Source organism: Zootermopsis nevadensis, unplaced genomic scaffold (genome assembly GCF_977971745.1).
Source record: "Zootermopsis nevadensis isolate Lab colony 2312 unplaced genomic scaffold, Znev_1.0 Znev_ptg000061l, whole genome shotgun sequence".
In the NCBI taxonomy this organism is placed as follows: domain Eukaryota; kingdom Metazoa; phylum Arthropoda; class Insecta; order Blattodea; family Termopsidae; genus Zootermopsis; species Zootermopsis nevadensis.
This window is the reverse complement of record NW_028259192.1, coordinates 20,347,189-20,372,664: the sequence shown is the minus strand read 5'-3', so window position 1 is coordinate 20,372,664 and position 25,476 is coordinate 20,347,189. Positions and strand designations below refer to the sequence as shown.

Here is a 25,476-nt window from a genome sequence, read left to right as displayed (position 1 = left end):
ATTTCAATGTTACAGTTTCTAGTTATGTGTGGTGTAATAACGACGCGCCATACACATACATACTCAAACTACAAGATTAATGAAAAATAAATTCGACAGGTAACGGAAGGAAGCGGGCGTGAATAATATGAAGAAATGTCCTACCCATCTGTCTGGCTGGACTAAGAAAGACCATTAAAAAAACCTCATTCGTCGGGCCGAGATTTTAACCCAGGACGTCCAGATTACGAGACACAAGTCACACCCGCTCGACCAAGATATTCGGTCATCCTCTTGTTACTTCCATTTTAGTCGTCGACATTTCCTAATCAACAATCTGTATTATTGTTTCACAGAATTTTTTTTTAATGTTGGATTTTGAGCTGGAAATGGGAAAGGTTGGACATCCTTGCAATTCAGAGAATTTGGGAACTAAACGCAGTTAAGTGCGGTGTCAGTTTCATCTCGGATTTGGTTCAGTTAATTCTTATTTAGAGTGTAACAACTAAATGAAACAAAAGCAAACAGCAATCAATCACTGACAGGGCAACGCATTTCGACAAGCAAAACTCAATTAGTGACTATGAATTTACGACTGGCGATCTGCTTTCCAATCCGATATGATGACGTGATTTTTAAGTTATATTTTATCAAGAATTTAACACACATTTAATTAAGTAGGCTTCATATCCCGCAGAAAATTTATATTTATCCGTTCAAAAAAATCGGCATTTCATTTGCGTCACGACGTCCTGAATTGATTCAATAAATATTTATTATTATTAGTGTTCTGTCTGACGACAGGTCCATATGAACAGGATCCTTCCATCCTTTTCTCGGACTGGGACCTGTTCATATACGTTCTTGGCAGATGATCCAGAAGTGGTTTGCCATTGCCTTCTTCTGTGTGTGAATGGAGTAATTGTTGGGATGCCACAGAGGAAAACTCCGTGTTGCCTAGACCACGGCCTTGCCCAACACAAGTTATAAATTCGGGTACCACCGGGAATCGAGTCACAGTATATTATCGAATGATATTTTTTGCCTAGGTTACCAGCACGTATTTGTGACAGATGGAGAAGTGCTTACAAGTTGGAGGACAGCATTTCCAGTGCCTTTTGCAAACAAATGTAAATAAGTATTTGGTTTTTTACAGCACAGAAACGTTGTGAGCGTTCTGTACACAGCGCTCGTAAGAAAGGTGACAAAACGTTGTCTGAAAACCACATATCAATATTATTTATTTATTTATAGTTTATTTAAAGACGCTTTTTCAGTAGCTCAGACTATACAGCGTCGAATGAGAGAATGATAGAAAATAATGAATCGGAAAGAATGTTGATGGAAGCGGTCGTGGCCTAACTTAAGCTATTATCTCGGAATTTGCCTGGAGGGACAGATGAAAACCACAACAACCAGCCAGGATAGTCGGTCTCCGGGCGGAGGTTTGAACCAGGGACCTCCCGAATAGAGATGATGTTATTAAAATAGATGTTAGAGAAAAAGTTTGGAATAAATTCCACTATCTGAAGGTAAGAATTGAAAGGCGAGATGTTTCGAAAGCGATAACGAATATTCGGGATTCCATACAAAGAAGTAAGATCATTGACGAGCTATGAAATTGTCACCTTTATCACTAGTAACCTGCACCACGACGTTTTGAGTTTCATTCTTCGCTGAACTTTTGTTAACTCAGTAACCTGAGATCAGGAATAAATTACGCACTGTGCGATGAAATGTGTTGACGAAATATCAGCACATACCTGTTGATTTTGTGGTGGAGATACCAAAAGAAGAAGTTGCTGCATCGACCAATGGCTATCCAGGGAAGAACAGAATCCACCTGCAAATAAAACAACGTATATACAACAATTAATACAGCAGGGGATCTCGTACAAGGATTTCTATGTTGAAACACCAGACTCGGCTCTTCCAAGTAGCATCTGACCTGAAACGAGTCCTTTATTCAATGCCTTCAGGCTACTTTTCCTTCCACTCTGCTGAAAAATAAAATGGATAGGCGTACACATGCACATCACATATGTTGTAAATATACTCTCTCCTTACGCTGACACAGGGGCAGAAAAGTTTATCATCAAATAGGTCAGATATGTACCACCACGGTGGTCTAGCGGTCAGAACACTAGCCTTGTAATACTGGGGGTCCCGGGTTCAATTCCCGGTGGTGCTCAGATTTATAACTTGTGTTGGGCAAGACCGTGGTCTAGGCATCACGGAGTTTTCCTCCGGGGGCTTCCCCGGTTTCTCCGTGGCATCCCAACAATTACTCCACTCACACACACAGAAGAAGGCAATGGCAAACCACTTCTGGATCATCTGCCAAGAACGTGTATGAACAAGTCCCAGTCCGAGAAAAGGATGGAAGGATCCTGTTCATATGGACCTGTCGTCAGACAGAACACTAAAAAAAAGTCAGATATGTATACTTGCACATGAGGGCCGGAGTAAAATAGGGCATGGACGAAGATGGCTGTCTTCTGTGTTGTAGCGTCGTGTAATCTGGTAGAAGTTTACCAGCGTTTCAGGGGTCCTTTCTATTCTATGCGTGCCACATGTCTTGATATCATAACCCTTAACTTAATATTAGGTAAAGAATACAGATTATGATACTTCATCTCTGCATTGATTTCGTTTTTAATTCATCTCTCTTGTTGAGAACATTTTCAGAATATCTCAAACAATTTATGTTTGAACACAACAGAAACCAAGTGTAGATTACTTTATTTTGTAAAAGAACATGTAATGTCTTAGCTCAGAAGATCTTCTGCACCATTTCTTTAACATCTATTCTCAATATTAATTAATCCTTCAGTTTCATGTATGGGCTGCACAGATTTTACTTGTGTATACTTTAACCTCGAGGTTTTCAGATAGGAAAAGATAACATTAAACATTCTTAACTAAATACAAGCAAACAGAAAGTAATCTGCTCTCTATATCATCATAAGTAGTGTTTAGATTTATAACTGTCGTCACCAAGTACCTTGTGACAGACACAACATTTGATTTGATTTTAATATTTTTTTCTACTTTGAAAAATGGACGAGTCAGTCGTGCTGAAAGAATAGAGACTGAGAAACACCGGAAGGCCAAACAAAGGTTCTTGTAGCTGTTTGTATTTGTGTCTTTATCACCTCTCATCTTCAAAACGGTCCACTAGCTTATCTTGTCACTGCTGTGTCTATCATACGAATTCAGTATGTGTCATTCTTTAAATTTCACCGGATTTCGTCGGCAAACATATCACTTGAACAAATACACGTCCACCTTAAGAGTTTTTGACGGCTGGAAGGTTGCACTACAGTAATAGGGTACATTCTGCATACTGATTAAAAACGTACTGGAGATACAAGGTTTAAATTCAATTACCATAAACCATATCGATTTTGATCATCTCGCGAAAGGCCCTGAGGATGGAGAAAACATGTTCAGCAGAAAATGCTTTTTTTTTTATCTATTTACGAGTCCACAAGGGGTCACCACAGAACATCGTCGGCTTCACCGATGTCAGAACCTCAAGTATCAGGAAATAAAGTATATTTAGACGAAATGAGAGAATGAAGGTTCGCAGACAGAATTGGTATGGACTAACGGATGCATATTCTTGGATTCTACTGACCAGACAATTAATTAAATTTAGAAATGGTTTTACACAAGGGCTAGATTGGGCATGTCATGTTATAAACAATATGACGGTAAAGTAATAACTTACTTAATCCTACCTAAATTCCTAGCCCTTATAACCTACCTCTTAAGACTTATCTATCCTCACAACGCAAATCGATCCGTAAAGCCAAAAGTTTCTTAGTTACGTAACTGACTCCGTCATTTTCAGGGAAAATATTTCATAATGAGAAGCTTTCTTACTCTTAACCAAATATAATTTGAAAGATAAAACTGTAAAGTGTGAGACTGGCGGGACATTTGACAGAGGGAAAACAAAGAAAGTATATACAATTTTGGTTTAGGACACTGAAAGGAAAGTACCACACGGAAAAAGTGGGCACAATGGCGGATAATATTAAAATGTATGTTAAGATGTTAAGAAATCGGATGGGAGGGCGTGCACTGGACAACAGAAGACGTGCTGATGACACTGGAATGAACCTTCGTGTGCCATTAAAGGAGTGAAATTTCTGGACAACCTGTTGTCTGACTCGGCATGTCAAGGACAGTTCTGCTTCATGAAGTTAGGTGCATTGTGGCTTTGTTAATTACTTTCGTTACCTTTCTATTACCTGTTTTACAAAAGAACATAATCGGTAATTAAAGTCTACAACGACGAAGCTGATCGAGATGGTGTTGTAAAAAAATACGTTAAACAGAACATTTCGGGGGGCAATTCCGCCCAATCAGAACTAGAGTCTCGCTCCACAGGTGCAGTGTTATCACAGGAACACGTCACAAGCGGTAACGATATTAGGAACGGGAAAATCGATATATTACATCAGGGTTGAGCAAACAACTACATCTGGGTCACACCTGGCCTGTCAAACATGTTAAAATCAACAGAGGAAGAATCCAATATATCGCAGTACAAAGAAGAGAATCTTAACAGAACCCCATTTGAATTATTAGGTGTTTTGCAGTTGTTGTTCCGGGACAGTGAAGAGAAAATGAGTAGGAAACCAAACACAAATGAGTGGACGTCACATCTCCTCGCGTCAATTGGCAGGACAGATGACGTAACAGCAGTAATCAAGCTCACAGCACGAACGTCCTGAATGCAAAGGCCTTCCTTACGCAACAAAACCATAAAGTTTTGAACAAGGCATGTCTGGATCGTGAGACTTTAAACAGGGACATTGCTCGTTACCAGCAGATAACCTTGGACAAAATGGAGGTCTTTAAATACGACGTGCCCTTGGGTCAGCGATGACCAGCCCGAAACTTGTATTACATTGCCATTCAAAGGCCCTCTTAAATATTCTTAAAAAAAACAAATGTAATTTAACAGCATTATGGAAGGCAAGGTTCATTACGGCTTTGGTAAAAACTATGTCAAAATAGTAGAATTCGATGTTTTCATGGCGATTTCTCATCGCCCTGATGATGGAGGCAGCAAGGACCTCTAAAACGTTGGTAAACTTCTACCAGATTACACGGCGCTACAACCCAGAAGACAGCCATCTTCTATGTCAAAATAATCTTCGCGGTACTGATAATCAGTTAGTAATCCTGAAGATGGAGGTAGCATGCTTCTCCGAAACGTATGTGTCGGTCCTAAGACGATACGAAGCAAGAATGCAGATCAGATTATGAGGTTAAGGAAAGAGAGAAAGAAGAAGAGGGCTGGAATCAGCAGGAGACATTCCATTCAATTATCCTACTACATTTTATGACGCTTTATCAACTGAACAACCTACACAAAGTGAAATTGATCAACAATTTTGAATAGGAAGGATTTTGGAAGCTGTTATTCTCCTGACGGGAACAAAAAAAATCCGAAAATAACTCAGAATTATGTCCTTTCTTCCTGACCACGATTCGAAATGGTTGTAGCCTGGATACAGGTCAGACACCTCCCAATAATATAGGAATTGAGACTTTCGCGGCGAGTACAACCAATAATATCTTCTCGGGCAATCAGCCGCGTTAGCTGGTTACTGGATCCAGTCACATCAGAACCCTGAAGATGGGGACATAATTTGTTACCGAAACGTCGGTTTACTACGGTAACCAGCTAACGCGGCTGATTGCCCGAGAAAATTTTATTGACCTCCCAATAAACTCATTCATCAGAATCATCTGAGCTAACCAGATCGGCAAATTATTCTATTCAACTATCCTCCCCCCCCCCCCCCCCCCCCCCCCCGTCCCATGTATCGAGAAACAAGTTCGGACTTTTTCAAATCTGTGACAGCTCTGACATGTTCTTAGATCTAGCTCAGAGATCATTTGAAATCCTGATGCATGTTTCAGCCTCCAGGTTTCTCTCTAAGTTCTGTGACACCAACACAATTTTGTAATTCAATTATTAATCTCAGTTAAATGTCATACAATATTCTTAAAGGCCACAACTGAACGTCATAAAAAGCTAATATAACAGGAGGGGATTCAGACAGAAAGAACAGTTTCATCTTATTATTCAAACACAATGGAAAATGGAAAGGAAGAATAAAGGCCGAGAACAAGGGGCAAATAAGAAAAGAAACAGGAGTACAAGAAACTACATGAAAAAGCCGTAAAACTGAAAACTGGGGGAAAAAAAATATATATATATTTATGGTCGGCCTCTAGTAGACTCTGCTTTGACATAATTCTCTTTTATTCTGAGAAGTCAATTTCATGTCTCTCTGGATTGAAGGGCGTTGAAACTGACTGCACGAGCTGACATGTTATTCAGCCGCGCTTTGCTGATTTACCCATATCGATTCAAGATATTACGACCCGTACGGTTGAAAGAAATGGCCATTTCGTCCATTTATCCCCAGAAAAACATTTCCATTACTTGTGGCAGAAGTGATAACAACGACTGGAGTGTAGGTCTGCTGATCGATTCAATTTTACGACATATTTTCTTTTAACCTTCGATTCATCGAACGGAAAAGTTAAAAGTTACGCATCCCATGGAACAAAACACGCAGTTAACCCGAACTTGTGCTGTAAACGTCAATTACTATTTCGCGAATCTAGTCATAAATATGTACACGTGACTCCAGAAATATTCTCACATTTTCACTGCATTCGATTTTACCGGGACTGTCACAAGTACATTTTAAGGAAAGTCTAGCAATGGACTAGTATTAACTAACATTTCGGGTATTACTATCTCATGTTTCAGCACAGCCAAGATCAAAGCTCACCTCTGAACAAAATCCTAATCCTCCCAACGTCACAAACTACCGCCCTAATATTCAAATTAACATGATCCTTATCCCATCTATTTCCCGGTCTTACAAGTGACCGTTTTACAAGATGTTCTCTGATGTATATTTGTCTTCTTCCCCATCAAAACTGCGTGTGCGGGAGCAATATCCTTCAAATCGTAAATAAATCAGTAATTTGTTCGCCAAACAACATCAACAGCCCACTTACTTCATCCGTCTTAGATTTATTTTCTGAGCACTTTGCTGTCAAATATTTGTAATGTTCACACGACATTACTACGCAGAATATCAGAAGCGACATTAACACCACGAACCTGCTAACACCTCAAAAACGTGTACAGTCTATCTGAGCGGAGAATTCACTCGACCTAAAAACCCATGCCGTCATGCTGAATGTTGTTCTAATGTACTGCCCTTCCTGAAAATGTTCCCACTTTTGGAGAAGTTTGCAAGATATTTGATACTATGGACGTCAGTGACCCGATTGATATATTAAATCCAAGGAACTACGAAATGCTAAAAATACAAGAATCAGACTAAACACTACAAAGCCAGAAAACTGATGGAGAACTGAGTGTCACCCGATGTTTTTACACAGCGGTTAGAACGGCTTTGCGCCTGAGCAGATGGATACGACACGACATTCAGGATGAGCTGCAGTTCTCATACCCTCGAATATTATGAAGCATTAATGACGATGATCAACGGAAGGAGGACAGACACAACATCCCAGACTGCGGTTTCATCTGTAAACCAGTTTACATGACCTTGAGATGCGACAAACTGAAAAGACGTCTGTGTTGTGTTGAAATATACCTAAGACACACAAATGGACTGACGGCCAATCGGAAATTACTCCACAGCAAGAATTTTTGCGTCATGCTCTTCAAAGAACATATAATAACTAGATTACAGATCCCTAGAATATTATCCCCACAACGTAGAAAGTCGACGCGAGCTGTACTGTTAGAACCTACGAACGAATTCATTATTCCAAGAAGCAACCGCGACTGCAGGCTAACAAACAAAGCAGAAATGAGCATGGCATTTACGGCCTCTGGCAAGATAACAAGATTTGACTGCACATCCAAACATTACAGTCTGGACCGAGATAAATTTTTAATCTCCTTTTGATTGGTGTTTTGTGGTATCGTTAGGTTTGCTTCGGTTTTATAAGGTCAGTTCAGTTGTGTTTTATTTTAGTTTTAACTCGGTTTAGTCTGGTTTCGTTTAGTAAGGTCCATTTTATACTTTGGTTGACATTAATTCTGTTTTGATTCATTTACATTATTTTGACTTATTTACTTTGCGTAAATTTAATTAGTCACGTTTAATTTATTTTTATTTAGGTTGGTATTACGCGGATTTCGTTTCCTTGGGAAGGCTCAGTTGGTTATTAATGACCTAGTATGAAGTGGAATGGTTACTTTGTGGTCAAATCTGATAACAGATTAATATGCAGTGAACGGAAAGGATACGAAAGGAAGCGACGGTGGCAGCCCTCAAGACAGCCCAACTGTCCCAGTATTCGTCTGGAAGGAACCCAAAACAAAACCTCAGTCAGGAGACCGAGCATCCTGACCAGGAACTGAACCTTGTACCTTCAATCACACTTAGAATCGTTACTTTTGGCTACCCAGTTGGTTACTTAGTAACCACAGAAAATTATTGAATACATAATATCCCGTGTATAAACACAGCCAACGGTAGCAACAGTGAAATATATAAAACTAGAGTTTTGTGTTACCTTGTATGGATGTGAAAGTTGATCTTTCACCCTGAGAGAAGAATATAGGTTGAGGTTGTCTGAGAAGAACGTGCTGAAGAGAACGCGGGAAAGAAAGCAGGACAGAGAAAATTGCATAATAAGGAGCTTCATAATTTTTACTTGTCAAAAAACATTATTCGGGTGACAAAATCAACGAATAAAGATAGGCAGAGCACGAGGTGTTCATGAGAAACATGACAAATATACACATAATTTTGGTCGGGAAACATGAAGGAAAGAGATCAGTTGCGAACAGGAGTAGAAAATATTTTTTGTATGATTTCGGCTTTCGTGAATAAGCATGTCAAATGCTGAATATTTTCTAACATTTCGGCGTGTATTTTAGTTTCCTTGTTCAGGGAAAAACTGCTGCCGCGGAAACCTAGAAAAAATAATGCCGACTGACTGAACTGGCTCAGGATAGGAAGAAGTCAGGGGCGGAACGACGTGGATACGGAATTTTTTCCACCAGCTGAGCAACTACTGGCTCTGAAAGAAGACTTCTGCTCCAGTGAGTTAATTAGTAACAGCAACATGCTAAGAGCAAATACGAGTACTTTTAACGACTGCTTTCAATTTTTTTGCAGTCAATGTTCAGTCATTAATGAAAAAATTTCAGAGGTATCAGATTTAAAAGACAAAATCAGATCTATGATTTTGAACGAAACGTTAAGTAAATAACAAATGTTTCATCTCTGACTCGGCGCATGTGCGTCTGGGAGTATAGGTCGTATTTTTCTATCATTTTCGACGCATATGAACCACGTCGCAAGATGGCTAGCATCGTAAATCCTTCATAAACAGATATTTCAAGTTTCCTCGGCAGTGAAAATGCAGACTTTGATCTCATAGGCTGTGATGTACAAGACTACACGACGCCAAAACCCACCATTCCAAACCAGAAAACTATCTACTTTTATAAGCTGTCTTCAGATGAGATGCCAGCCAATCTAAGCTACTCTTCTTAAACAAATATTATTTTATTGACATAACATTTTACAAGGCTTTTGCCCACAGTTGAATCACTACAGACACATGTAATCAACCATGAGCGTTCATGCTAACAACTTCGCTTCGTTCTCGTTGGATCGAAACTGGAGACTGGGTATTTTTTATCATCTACAATATCAAGCCAGAAAGTTATTAAGAGAGGATTTTAAAGTCGAGCTGTGACGTAGGTGGGAATTAGAGCAAGTGTGAACGGTTTTATAGACCAGAAGTACGTCCATTTTAACAGAGAACCGTAGAAAAGCCACGGTAAGATTATATGAAATGTTCAAACCCGTCAACTTTCAAGAGGCCTACTACACTAGTGCTATTTCATAACAACCGTATTACAGAAGTTGTAGCCGTTCCTTATTTTGAGCTGATAATGAAAACATCTGCACATATCATCGCCAATTCTCTCCTCAGACAGACTCCCGCGGACGATACAAAGCTTCTTCAATGCTATTTATATTTCCTGCCATTCATTAAATAACGTCACGACGACTCAATGACTAACACATTTCGGCACGTGGCCTCATGTGTTTGCGAGTTACTGAGGCAAAACCAAATATACTCGACGAGTTCAGTCCCTTTGGTAAAAACATATAAACGTCTCGAAAAATAATCATTGGCTTCATACCCCAGTTGATCTAGATCTACAAGCCCTTAATATTTTCAAGTTTAAAGCACAGTGGCGCCATCTGCTTAACATTAAAAGAGCTTTAAACTTTGCCAACACAGTGTATTCACGAGGCTCGTGCATTCTCAAAGTAAAAAACTCTTATTTACCTAACTAACTAACTAACGCAAGGCACAATTTAGATAAACTTCATGCTTCAAAGAATCGACGGAAGGTTTTAATAAATTTCTTCAAAGTTCGTCGTTCATTTCTTTAACAAGTCGGTTTAAATTTCGTAAATTTTATGGGATTCTTATTCTAGTCTGAGAGAAGTTTACCGCCGCTTCGGAGAAGCTTGCTGCCGATAAGGGAGTAGCAAGCACCTCTGAAACGTCGGCAAACTACTTCTACCAAACTAGACGGAACAACACCCGGGAAGAAAGTTATCTTCATAATAGCCGCAGTGAAAACCTGAAATCTCACCTGTATTAAGGACATTTGGGGTCAAATGTCAATAATATTCGCGCCCTCAAGCATTTAGGTGCCGAATTATCAGTCGAACATTTTCAAAAAGTCGAAACAGAACGCTTGATGCTGAGCTATGGCTGGACACTTGCAGGATCTCCGTAATTCCATTTTACATGAAGCTGCTAGTTCATAATTTGCTTCTGCAAGTCGCCACTCCTGTCCTCTCAGCAGAATTACTCTCGTAGGGCAGTCCTGATGCGAATTAGATGCTAACGGACCGCAAAATAGCAGCTATTACACTTTAACCTCGCTATAACGCGGTCCCGGGTGCGAAGCCTGGTTATACTGAAGCTGGTTATGGCAGCAAAATCAATGACCAAATGTGAGTAATGTATGTTAACGCTTAGAAGTTCCTACCTCGAAGAAAACACTAAGATCAATGCTTTTTACTGTAAGAATAATAGGAAACCCATGAACACACTATTATACGCGGTAGAATATACTGCCTTTGCAGTGACACCATACAAGTGCAGGGTCAGAGATGAAGCCCTTACTCGACTTACGAACAAGATGTTACATCCCGCTTCTTGAGGTATTCCTTGACGTCATTTGTCCGAGACCTAGCGAACCCAACAGCAATCCGACTTTAATTTGCGGTAGGTGTTGATTAACAGTGGGGAGAACAAGAATTTTAAGTATATTAAAAAGTACTGATCTACTTTAAAAATTTCTGATTCCCCGTTGTCGTCAAAAAGAAACGATGTAAAGAACTAAAACATCAGAACTATTTAAGAAATGAAGAAAAGTCAAAGAAGACGTTACCAACACCAATAAGGTAATCTGATACTATTAATAATACTCATTCAAGTCGTACTGCTCATTCGATATATTACGATCACGAAAACTGACGTCTGTGTGTTTAAATTATATTTAGGCGATAAATACAATTAAAGGAAGGGGGTTAAAACACTTGAGTAACACACTAAACTAACCCCCCTTCTTACTCAAGATTTTAAAACGCAACCCCCCCCGAAGTGGGGGTTGGTCAAGTGTTTTAACCCTCCATTTGGGGGGGGTTAGTTTAGTTTCTTACACAAGTTGGTTGTTTTTTAAAGAATTGACCAAACCCTTTGGTTGCGTTTTAAAAACTTGACCAAGAGCTCCGAAAGGAAGTTAAATAAAAAACATGAGAAATCTAGTAACTGGCGTTCAATGTGTTAAGAAAGCCTACCAAAAAAGCCACAGAAGACAGTGGGAAAAGAAGCGAAAAGTAAAAGATCAATAACGATAAGCGAAGAAATAATAACACAGCACCTGTTTTTACTCAGGAGTAGTCCTCCATTAGTCTGTGTAAAGAAACCAGACAGACAAAAAGCCCAAGGGTGCTTTAATCACGATTCCGCCATTAAGTCAAGCAAACGCTGATTTAATCTGCGCAGTCGGCGAGACTCTTTCTGTGGTGACGGAGACACGCGGCATGACCAAGCTCAAGTAATGGACACGTCAGAGGTCGGTCCGTACACAGAACCGCACCAACAAGAAAACACCGAAACCCGGCAACAAAAACTTGACACGCCAGATACAGATTTTTTTTCTCTATTTTTTGCTAATTTAGTTTCGTCGGGATGTGCGATTAATGTTAATAAAGTGGAACGTTTTAGACTGACAGCATCTGAAGGGAAACCCATGAAGGTGGCCACTCACAAAGGCAAACCGGTCAAGTTTATCGCTTCTAGAGTCTTTACAAGAAGCGCATAAAATGAAGTCAAAATGGGAAGTTGTGAAATGTATTTATCAGCGTATTTCAACTCCAAAACAAGTGAACAAGACTGTATTAAATTTGATAATGAGAGCCTGTACTAAAAGTTCTTGGGCCCCTTTCACCAAATGAAAACTGAATCTGACCTCTTCTCATCCATGGAAAATTTATATGAAAAGTAGGATTTGAGGTTTTATTACGAGCTTCTTCTTATATAAAAAGCTCGCAATTAAAATGTATCATATGCCACAACATTTTATTGTATGGTGAATAGTTCATTAAATAAAAAACAAAAATCTTTTTAACTTGCCGTAATAAATCCGACGCTAAATTGTATGTGTAACGATGGATTTGTGTCTGCACGAAGTTACTTCTCAAGAACATGCCAGACTTAAAGTTAATGTATCCTTTAATAGATCTTTCGTTAAATTTTATTAGAAAAATTCTTGTAGCAGAATAAAGAGGCATGGCGAATTGTAATTTGCCTATACGATTGCATAACTAAGCAACAACAAACATGTCAACAACTCTTCCACCTTAATTAATTTCTGTGAAAGCCACAAGGTCGGTGAATACTTAAAAATTTTGAACGTCTGGGCTGGTTTGTTTAAAAAAAACTCTGAGACGTAAATTAGGAACGAGTCTTTCAGTATTCGAACCTGGCCTGAAGCTAATTTACTTGGGTACGAACGACAGTACTGAAGAAGTATTTGTACCTCCTGTTTTATATTTCCTCTTTCCATCCCATAACAACCGACCGCTGGCCTTGTAATCCTGGGGTCTCGGGTTCGATTCCCGGCGGTGCCCGGATTTATAACTTGTGTTGGGCAAGGCCGTGGTCTAGGCAACACGGAGTTTTCCTCCGGGGGCTTCCCCGGTTTCTCCGTGGCATCCCAACAATTACTCCATTCACACACAGAAGAAGGCAATGGCAAACCACTTCTGGATCATCTGCCAAGAACGTATATGAACAGGTCCCAGTCCGAGAAAAGGATGGAAGGATCCTGTTCATATGGACCTGTCGTCAGACAGAACACTAAATAAAATAAATAAATAACCAGTAGCATAGGATTTGTAGAGTCTTAAATGAGAATAATTGGAAAGAGTAAATTCTAAAGAACGGAAATAAATCTGTAGTGGCTTGCTTAAGTACATTATCTTAACAGCTGACAAATTATCGAGATAAAACATTGAAACGTCTCAGGTCCGATAACAAAATTCAGGACTCGCCCAAATACGAAATAATACCTACTGCTGAACTGTGTCTTAAGGAACAGCGTTTTAGTTAGTCTGTCTGTATTCTATTTAAACAAAATATATGCAATTATGATGATGTTATTGCAGGTTTCAACGACGCGCACACTCGTAAGTAGACACCAACGTTTCGGAGAAACATATTGTCTCCATCTTCAGGGCTGAAGAACTGTGGTATCTATCTTAGAGACTACACGATTTCAAGAGCCCTAAGATTTACAAACACTGGTCTACAGAACAATGCCACGACCAAGAAATAAATGCAATTTTAGTGTCATATAAACCATAAGGGTCCCCGTTTTCGAAATAAACTCTCGTAACTTCTAACGTCCAGCTAATCCAGAATGCAAAGCGGACTTCGTCCTTTCTGCTACTTGGCGATCTGCTGTTGGTATTAAAGCGCTCCTACCAGTTCCTCGCCCGACATCGACCCTGCTCTGCTTCATGCGCAGAAGTGGCCCTCAAGGTCACTAGAAAGTTTATGACATTTCTTCCGCCTTCACTTCAAGGGCAGCAAACTAATCAAAAAAAACCTAAAAGGAAGAGTCCACTTGGAAGAGTTAGGCGTAGTTTGGATTATACTACAGAAATTTGTGTTTGAACAAACAGGTGTGGGGCAGTGGACCGGCTTCATTTGGCTCAGTGATGGACAAGCGGTGGGCTTCTGTGAACATGGTAATATAATTTAAGGTCCCGCAAAGAACGGAAAACTCAATGAATAGCAAGTACCAGATGCTAAAATACAATGGTTCTGTAATTTGATTCTGTAGCTACTGATTTAACATGTTAAAATACAGAATTGAATCATCATCATCATCATTACCGGTCCAACAAATAAATTAATCCTTTCATAAAAATTAAATCACACAACACTTATTAATCACCTTCCCTTTTGACTAATTACACATGTGAGTGGGTGTTGGGAAAACAGATTTCTGTGTAATCGACGGAACTCTGTTGTTATCTCAGACGTCATTATCCTTTACAAATATAGGAAAGACAACTTCCGAGGTACACAGCCATTTGCTCGAACCACAAATACGAGAAAGCAAATAAATATTGTACAGTGATTTTTGGAACGACCTCCTCTGTTTACACTGACCTAAGTACATGCGTCCTGGTCGTATACCCATTAATGTGCAAGGTCGAATCATTTATGTGCCGTCTGCATTACTCATGAACCAGATGAAAATACACGACATCCGGCCATGTGCCTACTTCTGCGAGTGCCAACGAAACTACCGCAGTGAGAAACAGAAGAATAACGCCATAATCGTAGTTTCGCCAGCCTCAGATTTAGATAATACGCGATTTGCCATTTATATCGAGTATTTCCAGCCACGGTTTAGTTTGTATTCATCGGAACAATTGGTGAAGCAGGAAGAAGAATTGACCAAAGTCATCGTCCGCCGTCGTGACCATCAAGATTAGTAATCTAATGTCTTACAATCTCCTGCTTTTCCCCCTAACCCCCAATTTCACACGATGCCTTGGTCCTTAAACCACAGTGCTTTCCAGGAATGTAACCTCGCGATTGGTAAGGGACTCCTGTAAATCTCTACGACCAGGAAATATTCTTCAGGGCGTACAACTTAAAACGAGTCCGAACAGCCACTTATTACGGTACCAAACTGAAATAAGAGGCTCTCCCAACCTCCCCAGGTCAACGTCACCCTGGTTACTAGGCCCCTGCTCACGTCAACCGCTCAAAAGCTACGCAGGTACGAACATTTCGATTTTAAAAAGAGAACGCGTAGTACAGCGTTGCTATCTGTGTTTCGCTGCAAGTTCTGAGCTGTCTTTACTCGCGTGACTACTTGGTACAAACGAACTTTTCGGAGGATGAAGCCTTGAAGATGGAAGCAGTTTATTACCCCGAAACGTTGCTGTCTACATACAAGTTCACACGGCAAGGAATAACACCAACGATGAAAGAAAAACAGAGAGAGAATGGTAGAAAGTTACGAACAGTCTCTTATGGAACTGCCTCATGAAATAAAGGCTGCAGGAGATAAATCTACATCCTCGCCAATCTGTGTCTTTCTAAACGATCTGCATATGTTACACAGAACGTTCCTTAAGACTCGCTCGATTTAACGGCAGAAAAGCTGTGATGAATGGGCCGAACGTCTGCACTATAGAGCGCTAGGATCCAGCGTCAAACCACTTGTAGCTCGCTCTGATATGAATCAGCTTCATACTGAGGTCGAATGCTAAGTCGCCACTATCTTTCAAGCTACTTTTTAAGAATCGTTATAAATTGTATAGATTAAATGCGGTTCTGCTCTGTTCAAATTCATTATCCTGACGGTTCAGAACACTAAATTATAAAGAAGGAACAGAGACTAATGCACCAATATCAAATAATACGATGGATATGGAAGTGATGGGACTGAGAAAAGCCATGATAAACCAGGATAGCTGGTCTTCGGGCTGAGATCTGTAACTGAGACATCTCAAATTAGAAGCAGGAGAGTCAACCACTCGGCCGATACATTAAGTCACAGTTCAAATGGCAATGCTTTTAATCTGAATTTATGTAAATTTATCTGTTGATTACGACAACTTTCTGTGCACTAATAAGAATCAAATCCATACTCATGAAACCCATAACAATAAGATTTATTTTAATACTATTCTGCCATCTACGTCTAGATCTTCTGAGTAGTCGTATCCCTTCAGGATTCACAACAAAATTTTTCATGCATTTCTCATCTCCTCACGCGTGCTAATCACGCCCTACTCCATCTGATCTAATAGCCTAATGTTTGACGGAGATTGCAAAATATGGAGCTCTTCAATACACAGCAATTTTCCGTATCCTGTCACCTAATCCCTCTTTCGTCTAAACATTCTCCTACGCACCCTGATCTCATGTGCCAATGAAATTGTCGAACATTTAGGGAGTCAAAACATAACATAAATAACAAAGCACTTTGAAACAGACTGGGTGCTAGAATTAGCTGGATTCCTTTGCTAGCATGTGGATTCTATACAATTCTCTTTCCAGAAATATTATTACTTTTCTTTGTGTTTGGGTGACAACTATGGAATACATTTGCATAGAAATTGAGAAAGCGACGTAGCCTTTTCAGTGGTTTTCAATCATCTTCATGAATGATTCATTCTAACGCCCGGGGGCACCTGCCAAATGTTTGCTCCTTTATATCTAACTTTATTGCATTACTACGAAAGAAATCCGTGTAATGCATTTCCATGTTCAAAACATTCGACAATATAAATAACCAGGGATATGACGGGCAGGTCACCCACAGCAACGAACCTCTGCACCTATAAACATCGTCAAATGAAGCGGTCTTGCACCTATAATTCAGCTTTGTATCAGGAAGTTTCCGGGCTTCATTATCAAACCGGAAGCCGGTTGCACTATACGTGGTTTTACTCAGTCCCACCGAACGTCGTGGTCGAGTGGTTATCACTCTTGTTTCGTATACAGGAGAGGACACAGGTTCAAATTTAGGCTTAAAAACCGGCTAATATCGCTGGATATATGCATTAAATTAGGTCACAACAGCTTCCTTTAAACATGGAGACAGAAGAGTTCTGCAGTCAGAACTCTGTATAATGTTAAACCCCCAACATCCCTAAACGCCGTGAAGTAGCGTTTGAGCTAGTAATTGTAATATTAAAAGTTATTACGGTGTTATTAAAATAAATGAAAATAATTTCATGGATCACAGTCCTTCAGAAGGTAATAGAGCGTCCATCTAGTCAAGAAATTCCACACGTTTTATGGAATTCAAAAGGTTCATTGCTGTGTTCATAAGAGCACGCCAAATGTTCCTGTCCTGAGACAGAAGAATTTAATCCAACAATGTCCCCAAGATCCATTTTAATATTATCCTCCAATTTATGTGTATGTTTTCCGAGTGTTAGTCTCTTCTGGATTTCCAATCAAAATTTTGTATGTTTTCTCATAACATCCAAATTAATGAAAATTACAGTCAAACATATTTGTTAAATTTCTCGATGATGTACTAACCGAATGGGTGTAGTCTAAATGTGGGCAGGAAAATAGTGGTAAAAGTCAGATTTCTGGGCAAAGACAAGTTTTAGAAACACGCCTATAGAAAGTATCTCAGTGTTAGGAACGAGTTAGTAAGAGCTCCGGGAATAGCGTCTATCATCTGTTTGTACGTCTGTCTGAGTGGATGTTCCTGAAATTCTATTTGAACTCATCATCCCTAATGCAGGAACCATTTCCCTAATGGCTTTACGTAGTTTCCAATTCTTCCAGCGAGACTGAAATACCCAAGTGCGAACAGTGTGTTAAAACATCTTACAACACAGTCAGAAAAAACAGAAGGGGGGAAAATACAATAGTACAGTATTTGTAATACACGTTGAAAAGCACAAGAGGAGAGGCGAAAAAGTCCGTTTTCGAATCAATTTTTATCTTGGGGACTGCACATAACAGATAACAGAGACAAAGAAAGTGTCTTTCTCTAAATTTCAATTTTTTTAACACCGTGGAGTTCCTCTCAATGTTAAATAAAAACAAACTACTGTATAATAAAACTTTCGTGTTTAAAAAAATACATAACTTAAAGACAGCTCTTGAATCAGTGACATTGATGTACAACACAATATTACGTATTCATAAATTTCAATACGTTAAATGGATTTTTAAAGCAGTTGTTTGTTTTTGTCAGTTCATTATTCGGCTTCATTAATTCTGCAGACAAAGATTATTTGAATAACTTTACGCTTTCCACTTTTTAACCTTATAGTAAAACATCTACTTCAAAATATTATGTAACGTACGTTTACTAATATTCCTGTTTCGTGGGATGCGTGCAAACCCTCGCGTATTTTTATTTATTCAGTTTTCTTCAAACTTTCCTTGCTGCTTATTGCATTGTGACCACTGTACACTGGTAAAAACACTTAATATTTTATTTCTTGCTTTAAAGGGGATCTTCGCGGGATGCTGTCCTCTAATCCTCCCCCTTTAAAACATCGCAATCACGCGAACGGTGCTGCAAAACAAAACCGTGCATGTGAAATCGGGATGAAAATTAAATAGAACAGAGTTTATGACATTTTCCGCACACAATATTTTAGTATTTCATAATCTTAAATAAGACTCCAGCAACACGAAAAAAAAATAATAAATTACAGGGCGAAAATCGTCAAAATATTATTTTAAAACTCGGTATACTAATGACTTTAGAGACACACCTGCAGTTTATTTAGGGAATAAAATGAAATCCAACAAATAAACTGTTGAATGTACTGCTATGTTAAGGCGCGTGGCATACCAACTATCGTTAACATACGAGGTGCGATCGGAAAGTTTCCAGACTGTGTCAATAGAGGGCGAACCGGATGTAGTACGAGCTTCTGCCGCTAGGGGGTGCGGCCTACATTCATAGTGAATCAGTGTGCCAGCCGGCATCATCGAATTAGCATTATTAATAATTTGTTTTATGTGACAGGCCCTATACACTTACACAGAGAGGTTTTATCACTTATTTATTGATTTATTTGTTTGTTTGTTTGTTTGTTTGTGGTTTATTTGACGACAGACGCACTCAGTAGCTCAGATTACATAGCTTCCATGTTGGGATTAATTAATGAACTGGAGAGAAAGAAAGTAAAAATCGTGGCATTTTTTAAGATGCTAGATGGGATGATAAACAATACGATGATAACCCTCGGTTAGGACAGCCGGGGTCCGGGCAGAGATTTGAAACAAAGATCACCTGAATACGTGGTACCAACAAATGTGTGGGCAAAGTAAGACGAGGCTTCATAAAGTGAACGCGTACTGGCAGGTCCGTTCTGTCTGCCCGAATGTTCTCAGGTGAATGCTAACCTTTCACCAAAAGAGAATCAATCTTTCCAGGGCAGTGTACAAATGCTAATGACGAAACCCTGCAAACATCTCAGATGAAGCACCATGAGATCATCCTTGGTTTACCTGAGTCCTATTCCCATGAAAGGTCTTTGCACCTTATTTTCACAAAATAAAAACGCAAAGTAGCAGAAACTTGCACTGTCATTGAAGGTCTTCAAACACAGCGTGTGCAAAGTGAAAAGAGACGGACAAAATACAAGGGCAAAACGCCAGAGAAAATAAAACACCGCTCATGTAGGCAAGAAAAAACTTTCGACATTCCAGTTAAAGCCTAACGTTTTATAGCACCAACTGTAACTTTAGGGAATACAAATACTGTCCACAGACCAGGAGAAAAGCCCTGCGGGGGAAGTCGTTTCTGGGGCGGTGCAGGGGGAATGTTGACTATCAAGTGGACTAGAGCAGTGCGGGTATGCGTACCCCCGGGGGTACGCGAAGACATCTTAGAGGGTACGTGAAATTTAAAAAAAATATATTATGTTATGATAAACACTGAATAATCAGTAATGTAATTTATTTCAGATGTAGATATATACTACGTATAACTTGAATTATACACCAACAACTTTGGGGGTACAAAGTTGAAGAGAAATTATATCTGGGGGTACGCAATCAAAAATGTTGATTACCACAGGACTAGAGGGCTGCTATTGGTGGGAAGTGCGATACGTCAGAGTTTTACGCTACTACACAGACTGAGTTAAGAGTAGCGTGTAGTGAGTGCACCCGTACTGTGTTCTGCGGGTGTTGCGATAATATTCTATATTAAATCACTGTGTCGCTGTGAGGTAATCTTAAAGCTGTACCCATTAGATCACGTGAAAGCCTGTCGCCTGTTGTTCGTTCAGTGGTTGTGGAACGAATGCTTTTAGGATGGGTCGTCACTCACCGCGAAATCTTGCGCATGCGCGTATATCGAATTCATAGCAGGGATTTTCTCCTGATCTGTGGACTATAGTTTATATATATATATATATCGGTCTTTCGGTCGGCTAATTTTATTCACATATACTGTGCACGATGCTATGCTGTTTTATTTCTTAACAAAGTCACGGGTGTCTTGAAAACTCTCCAGCAACTGAGAAACGTGGCTATTAATTACTTCCGTTTGTTTACAACATACACCTTCGTGGTGCTTTTTAATGATACGATTCGAAGGGAATAATTATCATAGGAAGGAAGGTGGGGGAGAAATTCTGAGCTTCCAGCGCTAAACGATTAGGTTGAACGTCGGGTTGCTAAGCATTTCTTGACAGTTGTCAAAGACTTTTTCCAACCGAGGTTAAATTCCGCTGATAAATAACAGACCGAAACACGTCTCTTTGTTTATCTTATTCACGTGTACGGAAAAAGTCTGTACCGGGTGGGATTTCAGATTTTCACGCCGGTGAAAGCGAAGATGGCTGTCGTCTGGGATGTTGCGTCGCGTAGTCTGGTAGAAGCTTGCCGACGTTTCAGAAGTATTTGTGGCGACCACTTGTACCCACAAGACTGCCATCTTCAGGTATGTATGAAATCAGTGGTGAGGAGGGAAAGAATAAAACAACTTTGTGTCTCCATGTACTGGTTTATCTCCTTATAGTCACAGTGTCTGCTCATTCATAGCCTATTTGATGAAACTTCTTATGAACATCCGGCAGAGAAGAAGTTTATCTGCGGACCAGTTTTAAAGTTTTCTCACGTTGCTGCCTGGAACGACCTCCGGACAGAGACTCGTAAGTTATTAATAGATCTCACACAAATCACATTCGATTCTTATCTTTCACTTCCGATATATCATGCAGTCGCATATCCAACGCTTTCTTGCTGTAAGACACGTGCAGACATTAACAGTGAAAACAATTAAAAACGCTAATTGAAGAAGAAGAAACGACTTTCCCTTTAAATCCACTTAAATTCCAACAAGCATACTTTCTTTATTGGCTTATTAAACGATGTCATGCCAACTACAAACAATGAGACAGTAAAACATTTATTATTACTTATCGATTTGTGGTTTATTTTACGACGTTATCAGCAGCTCAGGAGCGTCGAATGACGCAATGAGTAACGAATAATGAAAACGAAAGGATGTGTAAAAAAAACTGGTCGTGGCCTAATTTAAGGTAACAATATCCCGATGTTTTTCTAGAAGAACTTAAGAAAATTAAGTACATATCAAGACGAACTATACACTTAGCTCTTACTGCTCAGATTTTAACATAACTTGGCTGGCTCGTATTTAGAATGTAAGCTCGTCTAAGAATTTATATGGTGAATAGAACATTAGAAATATCTCGTTCCGGCCGCTTTAACCCCACTGAAAATGCCAACGGCACTGGTTGGATAGGCCCCAGAAACGGTCTGGATGCGGAAATAGAGAAAAAGTCTTCTAATCCTGCCGGTAATCGATCCCCAGCTATCCAGCCTGTTGCCTAGTCATTATACTGACTAGAAGGACAAACGTAATACGGGATTGTCCTTCCCCGTTCTAGGCCACGCTATCCTAACACTAGCAGGACCTCCTGTATTGTAAGAATAATAATAATCCATTCCTTGTATACAGACAATGGAGTTTACGAGAAGTTTTTCTTTTTATATATGACAGCAAGGCCACCGGTTCAGACACTTGAGTTAATTTCGTAACAATGACAGAGAACCTGCTCGGAAATGACCTTGTTACCTTTCCTATTGTTCGATCTGCTGACTTACAGGTGTGATGATCCCTGTACAACGAAAGCTTTTTACGTGTTCATAAAATAATAACGGGAATATTACACACACAATTGAAAGTGTGTACGTGTACGCTCGCGAGCGCACGAACGAATACACTAAACTTGGCCTGCCAATTCCTCGAGGTCAGAAAGTTATTTTGGAAAGGCAAAGCTCAGAAAACGTTTCTTTGCTTTCGAGTGCAGGACGAAATGGTCAATTCTGTACCTGGGCAAACGAAGCAAGACCAAGGTTAGGTTAGGTTAGGTTAAGTTAGGTTGGGTTAGGTTAAGTTAGGTTGTGTTAGGTTAGGTTAGGTTAGTTTTGAAACAGGAGATTACAGGGCAAAGGCCACAACCCCGAAAAATCTGTGTTAGGTTCGATTCCCGGTAAACGTAATTTTTTGTAGCTCGGCAAACTTCGCATGATGGAAGAAGGAAACAAATACATTTGCTTCGGTGAGGACATCGCAGGAGCAAAGGTTACAGACACGAAAAGTGCCCTGAGTTGTAGTATAGGTGTAGATGATGGGTTTACGAGTAACATTTTCCCGTAATATTCAGCGATAAATATCTCATGATCAGGCCCATGATAAACGTTCGGGCAATAAAAACTGATATAAAATGTAACGATTTGTGTGTGTGCGGTGGAATAAGTCCAATTTAACAACATGTCTTTGGCGTCTCGTAAAGACTTCAGTCAGTACGGATTACGTTTGACTTAATCCATTCTTGCAAATCTCAAAATATTTAGAAATTCGGTTCGTATCTCCATGGAAACACACAGCGCATCTGTCGGTTAATAATATTTGTAAACAGAAATGCTGTTTAATTTGAGAATCAAACTCAGTATAAGAAACACCTGTACGTAAATTGCCGAATTATTAAAGTGGAAGCAGCTGGTAAATATCGTGCTGTAAACAGTTAAAGGCACTTCAGTGCTGTGACGTCATCGTTTGAACATTGCTGGCTGCCAGTGCAATGCCACGCCGGTCTCTATTAACCCATTTCACTACAAGCCAAGCCTGCGTCAAGTCTGTTTGTTCTGATCGATTTATTTCCTTGTCAAATAGGCATAAAATCAGAGGCTTAACGTATGGATATATTACAAGTCCTGTTGAATTTGAACTGCCCTGAAATTATATTTGGTTTATTCTGTTGACTTGGTGCTTTATTAATTATCAAACACAACTCTGAAGAATAATTCTATATTAAACACGTTATAGACCTGCAAACTTAAATTCTGATGTGTCTAATAACGGCGAAGGCTTAATATTTAATGCATATTAATTCAACATAATTTTTCTTACCAATTTTTTTTTTTGTAATCGTCATTCCTCAAGAAACCGTTACATTTCAGGGATGGTTCTTTCTCCGGCCTTAGAAGAACCTACATAATTGGGCCCTTTCAAAAGAGCTGATCTCCAACAGGCCCAAAATGCCAAGAAAATTGAAATAGGCAATTCAATACCATTACTAATAACATTTAGAGATGAATAATTCTTCTTACATATCGCTGCAATTGTAATTTGCAGAGCAAGCCATTTGCAATCCTATTGAACGCGCTTGTTAAAACCGTACACTTACACGTCACAAGTGTTATACAATAAATACAACCTCAAACGTTATAACACTTTCTGATAATACATCACAGACACACTAACAAACATGTTTAAAATTACGAAAATTACAAACCCCCAGTGAAACTGGCATAGGTAAGCCTCACTTTATTTCATTTGCTGTTTACAAGTAGGGCTGTAAAAATATTATCTCGCTTTGGGATGACTACAAATAAAATTATGTAATTCTCAAACTTACCGGGATGCAGTTGATTTATCAGTGACGTTTTGACAGTAGCCTTCACAGCACTTCACAGATCCAAAATTGTACTGTAATGTGTGTTTAAATGTTAAAACAGTTTCCACATTTGAACTTCAACACAGAGATCAAAGAATATGTAAATGAAACTGTGTTACGAAAACATTAACTTCTGTTTCAGCAAGCCCTAGACTTTCAACCCAACTTTTCACGTTACTCTGAACTGCAGTCAAATGACAACAGGTTGCTACATATACCACTCCGTTTTGTATAATAAACACAGCGTATTGCCAAAAATGTCATGTACACACCACATGCATTACACAGTAGAAACATTGATTACACAAACAAATACTCTAATAGCTTCTTTCTTCGTGTAAACACTGTTACCCAAATATATAGCCCACATATCTGTGAGAATTCAGAGATAGTGACTACACCGGCTCAAAGTCCCGCGTAATCTGCGGATAAAGAACAGACGAAAGATTCACGGTTCGCTTGTGGACAGAATAAAGTATGACGCAAGAACTTCGTCAGTGCCATCTCTTGGAGCGAGTACTGCATCCTGCAATAAATCCTGACATCTATGAAACTTTTTCGAACTTATGTCCTGTGCAACCTCGAAAATATGGAGCTCACATCGAGATAACAATAACCTTACATTATTACAAAAATTAGGGGCAGACTCAATTTCTGTGGTAAATTCTGGTCTACAAATCAGGTCGTTTCGAAATGCAATATTATTTTTAAATTCCCCCAGCAATTGCATCACAATGCTAAGGAAAAACAATAATAATGAATCCTGTTGTTGCATTGTCAGAACTTTACTTTTTTCGAAACTTTTCAAGGCATGGTAGAATTATTAGCCAGACTGGAGCATTTGCCACTGTTTAGTTTTAGTATTAGCCCTTGAATCATTAGACACATAATGGCCAAAGCAATTTCATAAACAGTGTCTAGTTTGTAAGATTTGAGGTTTTCACAGCGGTGAATATGAAGATTTCTGTCTTTTGGGTTGTTGCGCTGTGTAGTCTGGTCGATGTATCCCGTTTTATGTAACAACCCTGCTTCCTTCATACACTTGGTACATGTATCACACACACAAAATCAAAGCTTTCTTCAACCATTAAAATCAAAGTAGTAATAAGCAAACATCAAATTGAATTCATGTCATAATACTAATTTTACATCAGCTGTGGGTACATGGGCAATTCTATCTTCAGTATAGAGTTCTAATTGCAATAACAGTGTTCCGGAAGAAATACAAAAAGCCTTCATGGGTAATCAGCAGTGTTGATGTTATATCAGCAATTTCAATGACTGTTAGGATATAACAGTCAGAAACAAACTCTTAAATTTTTACTGTATCAATGCAGCCAACCACCCAAAAGGACTTCATTAC

General features: G+C 39.3%; 1 protein-coding gene across 3 annotated transcripts in view; it reads right to left on the bottom strand.

Annotated features, from left to right (window-relative positions):
- The window catches only part of tws (protein phosphatase 2 regulatory subunit tws), a 71,206-nt gene extending 46,656 nt beyond the window's left edge, over positions 1-24,550 (bottom strand). For 2 of the 3 annotated variants that reach the window (XR_002544860.2, XM_022075405.2), the window contains exons 1-2: positions 24,075-24,550; positions 1,743-1,822 (exon numbers count right to left, since the gene is read on the bottom strand). The gene's annotated coding sequence lies outside the window, so the exon portion shown is untranslated. The remainder of the gene's footprint in view (positions 1-1,742; positions 1,823-24,074) is intronic. The other variant, XM_022075406.2, reaches the window with a different exon arrangement.
- Between the last annotated feature and the right edge of the window lie 926 nt (positions 24,551-25,476).